At 29.0% G+C, this 12,770-nt stretch overlaps 1 long non-coding RNA gene across 1 annotated transcript in view; it reads left to right on the top strand.

Moving 5' to 3' along the window:
* The window catches only part of LOC142320393 (uncharacterized), an 85,704-nt gene extending 77,719 nt beyond the window's left edge, over positions 1 to 7,985 (top strand). The window contains exon 3 of the long non-coding RNA XR_012755373.1: positions 7,909 to 7,985. This is a non-coding gene — a long non-coding RNA (uncharacterized LOC142320393). The remainder of the gene's footprint in view (positions 1 to 7,908) is intronic.
* The last annotated feature ends 4,785 nt before the right edge of the window (positions 7,986 to 12,770 follow it).

Raw genomic sequence — 12,770 nt, 5'->3', positions numbered from 1 at the left:
GAAGGCAGAAAAGCAGTAAATAATAAATGAAGTTTTTTTTTTTGTAAATAAATGCGTAAGCAGTAAAGTTTACTAACTTTTTCCAGTTTTGTTTTTATTTCAAAATGGATATTAATTTATAAACACGCCCCGTACTATACTTTTTTATAACCTACAGAAGATTCAATAAACCATTTGTTCGTAAAGCTAATAGAGTTAAGTGTAAAGATAACTTTAAAACTTAATTGTAAACTAAATCTTTAAGAACTGTAAATAGTATCGTTATTTAGTGGCAAAACATTAACAAAAAAAATTCAACACTTATGTTATACAACCAGTGGGTATCTGATTGAACGGTTTAGTTGAATACTTGCGTACTTTAACACAATTTTAAAGAAGGGGGAGATATATTTTTTTAGGGAAATTTGTGCATGTTTTTCTCCAAAAATTTATGGCAGGATGATCTTGAAACACTCCTAAGGTTGCCATGTTTTCGGTCTCTCTAGAATAGATCATTCCTTAATTTTTCTACCAAACCTTTTGTTTCCTTCTTCCTTGGGATGGCTTAGATGTTCACTGGATTTCTTTTAAGATGTGGAGTCCTGTTTGTGTCCTTGATTTTAGTGTGATTTGATAGGGATAAGTCAGTAACTATGGCCAATTTTGTGGCTTCTGTTTTCTATGCAATGACTTGTACATCTACATACAATTACTTATCGAATGACGTCGGGCCTCTTAATTTTTTATAAGTATAAAAGATGGATTACTATTTACTAATTTTAAGTTCATACAGCTATAAGGGCTGAGTAAGGCTTTGTGTATGATTCTGCGTGTATTCTCTTTTCGAATGCTGTAATATGAAAGTGTTTTTACTTGTAATACTGTTCGGTAATAATGATCAGTTATAAACTGTTTGTAAAGACTAATATTATTAGTAATTATTTGTTTATTACTTTTTTATTGGTCTTTATTTGTAGTTTTATTAACTGAGAAAGGTCAAATCTATTCTCAGCAACTAATCTTGATGTAGTTTTTCAATTCACTTCGTTGAATACAAGTAGGCTTCATGAAACGAAGTGCAATTTACAGAGCGCTACTAAATGAATGAATGACAAATTCAGTTGAATGTTTCATAATAATAAAATAAGATTCTACATGGTGTATTATAACGCTATGACTCTTCACGAAAAAAAAAACCGATTTTGCTGATATTTTTGATTTTGAAGAGAATGTTTCTATAGTAGATCAACTGTAGAGTTTTCACAGAAAACGCACGAAGGAAATATTTTAAACGAAAAATGATATGTCTTCACAGACAATTTTGTAATATGTTTTCTTTCGTCAAACTTTGTTTAATATTTTGTTCGTATAAGGAAATGATATAATAAATGGTGTGTGTGTGTGTGTGTGTATACTGCTGCTTTTCTAATAGTCAAGATATTTTCTCTTGAAAATTGAGAAAAACTATTTGGAAAACTTCGGAAAGTGATTAACTGATTCATTAACACACAACAAAAGCTACTGAATATAAATTTATGAAAATTTGTACACATGTTCTTTTTACGGTGTCTACATTAAGAAAGGAGTTTTTGATATTCCGAGTTTAACGGATTAAAGTGGAGCAACAATAAAATTTACTACTTTTTTTTTTAATTTCTCGGTAACAAATGAAGATATCAGCTTGTTTTTTCGTATGTGTAATCATCGTGTGAATATCTGAAAAATTTCTAGATTTTTTTTTGAAATTCGACATTGAAAGGGGTAAAGAAAGGTAAACAAAATTTGAACAATGATTGCAAATTTTACCCATTTCCGACTACACTAAACGAGATATTCACTAGATTGGAACTTGCAAATACTCTTGAGATAAATATTTAAAACACATTTTTGTTTTTCTTTAATTTCGTGTTTTTTAAGGATTGCGACGATCTACAGCGCGGCTGCTCAACCAACGCAACCACTGTTACTGTATGTGTGAAACGACTGGTTGCACACCTGCCTCCAGTTATTTGAATAAAAAACATAAAATAAAAAAAGAAATTAACCGCGATGAGAAACGCAAGTATAGCCCGGGCGAAGCCGCATCAGGATGCTGCTAGTATATATATATATATATATATATATATATATATATACTAGCAGTCTTAGCTCAGATCCGTAGTCGACCTTTATGTCGTTTTTATGGATCCCGTTTCTTACTTTTATCACGGTGCGATTTTTTTGGCTATATGCTTCTTATAAGCCGCTTTTTTTTTGTACTGGGTGTCTATTTTAAGGCCTATCAGTTTTTTATAAAATAAAATAATTCAGTAAAAAGTAGATTTAAAAAATCCACTAAAAACTAAAATTGACCAAGATGTTTTTTTTAAATTCTTTAAAATTTCGGCATGTTATCGGCAATGCCAGCATGATATTATGAATGACCTAAAAAAAGAAAATTAAAAGAAGAATTGGAGAAATATTATTTTTAGTGAAGTTTATTTTTTTCCCCCCAAAAAGTTACTTTAAATACAATCTGTACTTAAAAAATATATTTTTTTAAGAATTGATAAAAAAACTAAATTGATAATCATTAGGTGCCTATTTTTATAGACTTAGGTAATATGTAAACCTGTAATTTTAGTAAAGGAGAGCTGATATTATTTCTCGATGAACATAAAAAAAAGGATATTTAACTATAAATATTAACAAAATTATGTTCAGCATTTTGATATTTCAAAATACAAAGTACCATGGTTAAAAACAGCAATTTAAATGAAGTATTTGACCACTAATATAGCGATTTGAGTTCGGCAGCTTCATTGTTCTTACCTTGCCAAATGAGTATAATGGATGAATAAAGTTTTTAATAGTTATTTCATACAAAATATATTACCTAAACGTCGGTATTTCATTTTTATTTATTTATTATTTTTTTTTAACTAAATGAATGCAATTTTTATTTGTTGTAAAAGAATGTCTTCTTTGTCAGTTGGGAGTTGTAACAGCTTTTGCGTGGGACTTGTTTGTCATTCTATGCAAATTGACAGACTCGTTCCATGTGGACCATCCTCTTATTTTACTCTATCCCTCTTTCTTACACATCCATCTCCTTATTTATCATTTTATACGTTAAGTTATATATGCGTGTTAGCGGTTTATCATTCTGTCTCTTTTTACCTTTATAAAACGGTTTTATTCTCTCTTTTTTTTACTTATCAAACTATCAAACGTAATGCGCGATGTTTTGTGCTTCTATATGATTATATAAACGAATGGCGCATTTGCAAGAGCGCGCGTGCGTGTGTGTGTGTCTATATATGTATACTTCATGATAAAGTGTTAGAATACAGCTCACCAATGTATGCGTGAAGCAAATGCACGCGAGAGATAACATGGAAGAAACAAGAGTGCATGTTGGCATAAAACAAAACAAGGTGCTAGATTACAACATAGCAATTCTTTGCGCATTTCAGATGTGGAATAATCACATATATTGTGTTTAAACACCTTTTCATTAAATTGATTTATAATATGAACAACCTTCCGTTCAGAAAATCTATTTGAAGAGAATTTAACTTACTTGAATAATAAAATTAACTGTTTCCATTAAAAAAGAATCATTAATTGCGAAAATACTTCATACAAATATGCAATTGATAATTCAAAATACCAATATAATTATTATTTTTGGAATAAATTTCTTAATCTAAATTTTAGCCTCGTTACTTATCTGTTTCATGCTAAAACTCTAAAAGTTGTAAGCGATTTGACATGATATTACTTAAATGAGTCCTTCACGTAAACGTTATACCATTCTCAAGAATAACCAGCATTCCGTACTAAATCTTACTAATAAATGTGGGAAGTGGTTGTTTCTTGTTGCTTTCTTCAAAAATTCGAATTTGCTGTAGTACAATCAATTTTCAAAGCCCACGGAAATATTAATAATATATCGTGATATTTAGAACAGATAGTTTTTAACACTTCTTACCTTACTCTATTCATTAAAGAAAAATATGTCTTGAGTGATTCATTATCAACCCCCAACAAAAACTACTGAAGATAAATCGTTAAAAATCTTTATTCACCTTCTTCTTATGGTGTAAGTGAACGCGACAAAGAATTTTTTAAATTCCGAATTTAAAGGGTTAAAATGGATTTTGATTTTTTTTGAAACCCAGCTATTTTTTTGTTTCCGAGAGATTTGGTATATGTAATTTTTATGTGAATACCTAAAGACCGGTTTCTAGATTTTAAAAATTCGACCTAAATAGGGGTAAAGAATGGTAAAAGATTTTGAACAATGATTGTAAATTTTCCCCATTTCCGACTATACTAAACGAGATGTTCAAATACTCTTCAGATAAGTTTCTAAAAACCACTTTCGGTTTTTATAAATTTCGATTTTTTTAGGGATGCGAAAATGTACGGCGCCGCGGCTAAACCAACACAGCCAACGGCACTGATAAGTGTGTGTGCGACGCGAGTGGCTGCACTTGCCCCCGGTTACTTGACTAAAAGAAACATAAAATAAAAAATTAATCGTGAAGGAAAACGCAAGTAACCACATAGCGCGGGTGAAGACGCGACGAATATGTTAGTGTATATATATATATATATATATATATATATATATATATATATATACACTAACATATACACTAACATATATACATATATATGTATATAAAGAGGTGTATCACAAAGTTCTCCCAGGACTTTCATAACCTATTCTACTATTGAAAGTAATGGAAAAATTTCATACAAACATATGTCCTAAAATGCTTCGTTTGCGAGTTACTAATGAAAAATGTCGCTCGGATTTCAGCTACCCCGGTGAAATGAGGTCGTACTGAAATTTTTAGGGTGTTAATTAAGGGACAGAATTATTGATTTCTTATCGTTTTTGATCTGAGGGAGTAGGATTTCATCACCTTAAAACCAAAAATATTTATAATGTGGACAACCTATTCGACAAACTTGAAAAAAGGCGTTCAAGAATACAATGAAGTATAGGTAGCCCTTTAAAATTTGTTGTGACTTGTAAATAATATTATTATTTTTTAAATATCAAATTGAAAAATTCCAGTCTCCATGGCGGAGTGGTAGCGTCTTGGCTTTTTATCCGGAGATGATGGTTTTGAATCCCGGTCAGGCATGGCGTTTTTCATACGCAACACGTTTTCTTATTCCCACGTGCAAACTTCTTCGTATGCTTCAGAGGTAAATTAATATATCAGTAAAAATAAAAAAAAATAATAAGCTACGAAAATAATAATTAATTCAGTGATATATAATATGTAGTCATAAATATCTTTTCTCGCATGATTGAATATCTTTTCAACTCTATATTGCATGATTTTGTTGTCCGTTTATTATTTCCGTTTTACAGATTTCAATTAACTTTTAACTGCAGTTTAAAAGTTTATTCATTTATAATTTTAATAACGTTGTATTAAACCCTGACCTTGACTAATATACTGATTATTAATAATACTCTTAATAACCATGTAATATTTCGTCCATAACAGTTAGGAAAATCAATAAAGTTCAATTTTAACTGTAATTTTACGATCAAGGTTTGAAGTGAACATGTTATCGGTTTTATATTATTTCTATCCTTTTTTTGCAACTCAAAGATCATATTTTAAAAGCGGATGTCGCTAAATAAATTATTCTTCTTTCTGTTAATGTCATTAAAAAATCTCTTTTTATCAGAAATAGATATAAAAATTACATTTTGTTTGACTAGTATTATTACTATTATTATTTGATAACTTTTGTGAAAGAATTGTCGAAGGGTTGTAGAGAGAAAGAGTGTACTAGCGGGATGGAGAGGGAAGGAAATAGAGAGTATGAGAGTGTGTGAGCAGGTTTTCATTGAAAAAGCTCTCCACGGTGCTTTTTACATATTTATTGCTTATAACCTACCGCGCTATCTGTGCTACAAAGCTTTGTAGACATTATGAAAGCCTGTTTGGTTCAATGGTAGTTTATTAATTTATGCTCCTATTATAAAGTACATAAATTATTTAGCACTTAAACCATACTTCTTGCACTACAGTAGGTCTGCAACCTACGAAATATTATTCCCTTCATCTCCTTTTACATATTATTCAACAGTTATACACAAATTTGACCGGTTTCATTAAATATTCCTGAAAGTAAAGACAATTTAGAATTTAATTTTGCCATAAAAAATAAACGAAAAATAGTTTCTTGAGCTGAGATTTTTCTTACTAAAAAATTTATTGTCGTTTTTGTCAGTTTTTATATAGTTTTATTCCATCTTGTCATAGCAATTTATTTGCAGTGAGAGATGTTGAATATTATATTACGTAAAACGGCGTTATACTTTACCTATACACTGATATAAATCGTACATTTCTCTTTTGTGTTTTTAGTTTCATTAATATAAAGAATACCTTCAATATATTTTTTTAAAAAGAACCGTTATAATTTCTTTTCCTTTTTTCTTACGTAAAGAAAATTTAATTTTATTGAAGGGTTTTACATTTATATTATTTTGTTGGTAGGCGTAATCAAAAATTATAAAATTTAGATACTATTATTTTATGCTTATAATTAACCATTTAACTTCCTATCGTTTATTATAAACAATTATAAATAGCTATTTTACTTCCGTAAAATATCATTTGGCACTTACATAGATTTATTTATTAATACACCAGAAGTTATAAATGTATAATATTGAAGTTGTAATGCTATTATAAATTATGCATCTAGATATATATAGAATAAATATATATCAATTTTCCCCTTCTAGTTTGGAAAAATAACTACTTACAATTTTGAACTATTAACGGTATAACTGGCCGGCTGACTGACTGGACGACTGGAAGGCTTGCTGGCTGGCTACCTTTTTTTTTTCCTGTTTAGCCTCCGGTAACTACCGTTTAGATAATTCTTCAGAGGATGAATGAGGATGATATGTATGAGTGTAAATGAAGTGTAAGTGAAGTGTACATTCTCAGTTCGACCATTCCTGAGATGTGTGGTTAATTAAAACCCAACCACCAAAGAACACCGGTGTCCACGATCTAGTATTCAAATCCGTGTAAAAATAACTGGCTTTACTAGGACTTGAACGCTGCAACTCTCGACTTCCAAATCAGCTGATTTAGGAAGATGCGTTAACCACTAGACCAACCCGGTGGGTTGCTGGCTGGCTACCTAGAAAAGAGAGACTAGCTGACCTGCTGACTAACTGGCGTACTCTTTGAATAACTTACTGTCCGGCTGGGCGGCTAGCTACCTGAAAAAGTTCGTGTGGCTAACTGGCTGGCTGGCTGTCTAAATAAATAAATACATGCCTGATTCACGGATTATGCGACTGGCTTTCTGGCTTACTGATTGACTGGTTGGATAAGTGACTAGCTGACTGGCTATCTGACTGGGTGTATGTGTCCACGTATGCGTTTGTGTGTGTCTGAAGGAGGTCCAAGTAATTAAAAATATTTGGTTTTATATAAATATTTTGCCTTTTTATTTTAGTTACACGTAACTATATTCGTATTTATTTTTTTCATATACGAGATTTTAAGCACTAACATCATCTATAATTGTTTATTTCAGTAATATTACTAAAAATATTTTATAAGTTTATAAAATAATTTTACAGAATTCAGTGTTTTCGCCGGAGTATCTTTTTTACTTTTCATTAAGTTTTATATAAATATTTACATATTTTAACGAGTGTAAAATCATTTTATCTATTAAGGCTGTTTCATAGTGTACTGAAAAACATTTACTGTATTTTTTGTTGTCCTGCTGGCGAAATCTATATGACATAAGTGAAATTTGTATTATAGTATAACATTTTTTGAATTAAATAATTCAGTTATTATTATGATGTTATTTTAAGTCAGCCAGCCTCTAATTTATTCGTTCTAATTTATAGTTTTTTTTTTAATTTTGTTGTTTCAGGGTAATGGCTAATCATAAAGTTGTTGAAGAAAAATTGGTCACCTGTTTTCTCCTCAAAGGCACACAATATTCACTGCATGTGAAGGTAGTATAATGTTTTGATGAAATTAAACGAAGAAGGTAAGCACTTTAGCTGATAGTTTAATTTTTTTAAAGTTTAATATATACATTTTTTCAGTATAAAAATAAATTGTTTCATATAAAACATATTTTTTATACATTCATCGTTTTTTAATGAAATAACTAAAATCTCGTTCGATAGAATTCCGTTAAAAATAAAAAAAGTATTTTCTAGTATTTATAACAAATTTCGAACGCTTTAAGTTTTCCAGCTACTACTATTTTTTTAATACAGATTGAGGGAGTAAATAAAAAAGGGAACAATGTTTCGTCGTGGAAAACTATCGCTCGAAAAAACATTTACCTCCAGTCGTAGAAGAACTACATTAAGATATACATAATCTTGGTGAAACCGAATTCAGAAACAAATATATTTGGCAAAACGACACGTTAACTTATTCAAAACTAAGATTAATTTTTGTCTTCAGCTTTGGTTAAACGCAAAGTTATCATAAAAATTCATTTATTAGCAACTTTTTGACAAGAAAATTTTATGTACACACAAGGTTAGTATATCTATAACTTAGTCTGGGTGTGATAATCAAAGGATGAGTACGTTTCTTTTATTGAAAATATCTTCGAAAAATTACGTACTTAACTATTTATGATAGATTTAAAACAGTTAATTTTTTCTTCAAATTTCTATTTCCAGAACTGTTGTCCTGAATTTAAATAAAAATAATAATTAAAAAATAACAAAGACAAAATTTGGATTATTTTTTAAATTTTAAAGGGAGGAACAAGGAACTGATATCATGAACTTAAAAATGCGCTTAAAAATAAATTTAGCGCTTGAATAAATAAATTTCTAGCGCTAAATAAATTTAATGATAGAAATTTATTAATCATATTTATGGATAAACCACTGTCCAAAAAATTACTCTTCTCACGCTATTATTCCGTTATTCATTTCTATTTGAATATTAAACTATTCTCAAAGTTCAGGAATACAATGATAATGAATCATTCAGATCAGCCCAGGGGTATAGAAATTTTAATGAACATACATAGAGCTTATATCTGAAGTTTATCTTAGACTATATAACATAGCAACATATTTTTGCAGTAGTTGTCACGGAAACCAGTCAAGGATGGACTTCAGTGTCTTTCTAACGTACTTTCTATTCTATTTTACAATCCATATGTGTGTACTAATGAAGGAAATCTTTTTAATACACCATAGAAATAATCAAATTTTCTTTGAACAAAAGATTTTCCATGATTTCTTTAGCCAGTTAACATTTTATCATGGTTCATCCACATTCGTATTTTTACTTTCATGTAAATCTATCACATCTTTGTCTATGGAATAGATGTTTTCGTAATTTAATATTTATTAAATAGCCATTTTCGATTTTTATTGGATTTTATTGTTATTTTTTTATTTTGAATTATATTTTTAAATTTTATTATTTTATTTAAAATAAGGTTTGTCTACAAAAATGGTGTTCCTATGTAAAAAGAAAACGAAAACTGTGAAACATTATAAAAACAATCCGCGAAAAGACGTAAAAAATACTACCGAGCTTGTGATAAAACTCTTTCGATTGCTGAAATATATACTTATCTCTATGATATTCCGGAAATTTCTAAATAAACGGTAAAAGTTTTTTGATTTAGAACCCGAATGCAGGTGAGTCATATAAAACAACTCATCTGTAGACAACTGCGTAGGTATTCAAAGATTTCCGAAATTTCGTAGGAAGATTCAGCAGATCAAATATGCTGCCCTGGCATATTAGTTAAATATTTTAACTATGGTTCTTTGATCGTGTACCTCGATCACCATTTGTTGCTATGTTCTAATTAATCGTAAAATTTGGCTTGGTAAACTAAGATGGTAGAAGAACAAGAGATTCAGTTATCTACGAGTCCCGATCGAATGAAGCTTTTTCTGGATTCTTTTATATTATTATACAATTTACTTATTCAAGACAGATAATATGTATTAATTATTTTAATGTACAGTGAATTTAGAACTTTTTATTTTATTCTTACGAAACAAAAACATCGTAGGTTAATTGGGAGGATGTTTAATGTTTACTTTTGGCATAATTATGCCATATTAACAATGATAAATCTGTGTAAATCAATATATAATAATATATGAATACATCGTATTATTTACAGTATACCTTTACAAATGTATCAGGTTACCTCTATATATGTACATATAAAACATCATTTAACATTTTTACAAACTTTATTAAGAGCATTCTAAAAGATTAACTTATTAAATTCTTTGAACAGATATATTTAAGTGATTTAAAAAAAAAGAAGAAATTGAAGTGGTTCTTCAATTTGGACTCAACATTTTTATGTACAGAATAATTTTTTTGCTATAGTTAGTAAAAATTTCCGTACTAGTTCAAATTGGATTTTATTATTTTTCATAATTTGATAAACTTCAAAAAAAAAATCTTGTCCTTTTTGTCGCAATATTATGTGAATAATTTTTCTATTACTTTTTGTTTAGTTTAGATAAAACCATAATTAGATTTTCTATTTCTCTGAAAAAATAAATATATATATTTCGCGAATGGTGTGCCATTCAAGTAAAAATTTAGATTCTATGATTCTTTAAACAGTTTATAGATATCATTTTTTTTTTTTTTAATTTTACTTTAAACATATATAAAATGTGTGTTTCAAAATTAATATCTGGGTTTTAAAGTAACGTAATATTTATTAAGTTTTACTTACATGGACAAATTATACATGAAATGAAAAAAAGTTTTTCTGTAAGTGTTTTACATGAGAACCATTTGTCACACGGCACATATCCAGCCGGTAGGAGATATTTTAATCAGCAAGTATGGAGTAATTGATGCGACAGCTGTTCAATCCTTTGTCTCAAGTCGGGTAGTTCAGCCGGTAATGGTGGCACATACACTTAATCCTTTATAAATCCTCAAGAAAAAAATTCGCACAGGGTCAGATAGGGCGAACGTAAAGACCACGGCAAACAAGCTCCGTTATCTAGTTCCCGGCGACAGATCCAGCGGTCGGGGAGAATTTCATTGTTGCTAAATAAAGTTCTGTGGTTCGTAATGCGGTTGAGGAAAACGTCATAGTTATAGCATATCAAGATAAACCCACCTGGTTGGTCTACTGGTGAATTAGTCATCACAAATCACTTGATTTCGAAGTCGTGTGTTCTAAGATTCAAATCCTAGTAAAGCTGTTACTTTTATACGGATTTGAATACTAGATCGTGGATACCGGTGCTCTTTGGTGGTTGGGTGGAATGGTCGACCTGAGACTGTACAAGACTGCAATTAATTTAAATTCATTCATATCATCCTCATTTATTCTCTGAAGTATTACCTTACAGTGATTCCGGATTCTAAATAGAAAAAGAGAGCATATCAAGATAGTTCATTCCAGACACACTTGCTTCCGTGAAAAAGAACCCGTATACTTGCCGTCGGAATACAGCACAAAAAAAAATAGTTTTGGGGAGTCTCGTTCACACTGAAATATTTTTTGAGGAGTTTTTGATCCCAGATACGCACATTATGAGTGCGTTAACCATTAACATGAAATGTTGATTCATCGCTGAATACGACACGATAAAGAAAGTCTTCATCGTCACGGTACATCATTTCATTTACAAATTATGCATGCAAACCATAATTTGTAAACTTTAGAGCTTGCACACAGCTAAAAGTGTCTTGAGTTGATTTTTCATTTCATGTATAATTTATTAATGAACGTGAAAGTTGAGAAAAATTACATAGCTTTAAAACCCCGATATTTAGTTTGAAACACACGGGTTTAAATATATATATATATATATATATATATATATATGTGTGTGTGTGTGTGTGTGTGTGTGTGTGTGTTGTAGTTACTAGTTTATACAGAATCCCAGAAGTAAATTTTATCTAAAACACAGTGAAATTTTTTTGATATTATTCTATCTTTAAAATATTATATTTTATTTACGAATTAATTTAAATAAATTTTAAATAATTTTAAATAAATTTTAAAACTTGTTTTATATTTATAATTATTTACTATTAATAACTGAATTTCCATTATATATATATATATATATATATATATATATATATATAATGGATACATATATATATACATATATATAGATACATATATATATATATATATATATATATATATATATATATATATATATATATATATATATATATATATATATATATATGTCAACTCTGTCAGTTAAATGCGCTTTGATCGTTTCTAATTATAATTAAGTATTGTTTTTTGATAATGAATACTATAAAATTCATTTTTTAATATAAATTTACTTCATTCTTAATTAATAACCCATTTTGACGAAAGGAAATAAATGGCGATTAAGATATATTTTTTAACAGTAAGCTACCGCGTGCTCCAATTCTCTTACTTACTTATATTCTCAACGATCATTCTGTGCTCATGAATTATTCATCTCAGCCAAAATTCTCTGCGCTTAAAAATCTGGTAGAATAAACGAATATAAAGACTCAATTCTTTTTTTAAAGAAATCTTTAATTTTCTATCAGTGTATGTTTGAACAGATTTTAACGTTCTTCGTCGTGCCAATTAAGCATATACGAGTATTAGTATTATGTAATATGTATTAAGTAATATGTATTAGTATTATATGTTTTAATCATTGTTATTTACAGGTTAAGAGATAATTATAAACTTTCTATCTATTTAAGAAATTTAAATTTATTCTAAAAAAAACTATTTTAATTGAAAAAAATTATTAT

This window comes from Lycorma delicatula, chromosome 2, assembly GCF_047948215.1.
Source record: "Lycorma delicatula isolate Av1 chromosome 2, ASM4794821v1, whole genome shotgun sequence".
NCBI classification, from domain to species: Eukaryota; Metazoa; Arthropoda; class Insecta; order Hemiptera; family Fulgoridae; genus Lycorma; species Lycorma delicatula.
This window is presented reverse-complemented; position numbering and strand designations above follow the sequence as displayed.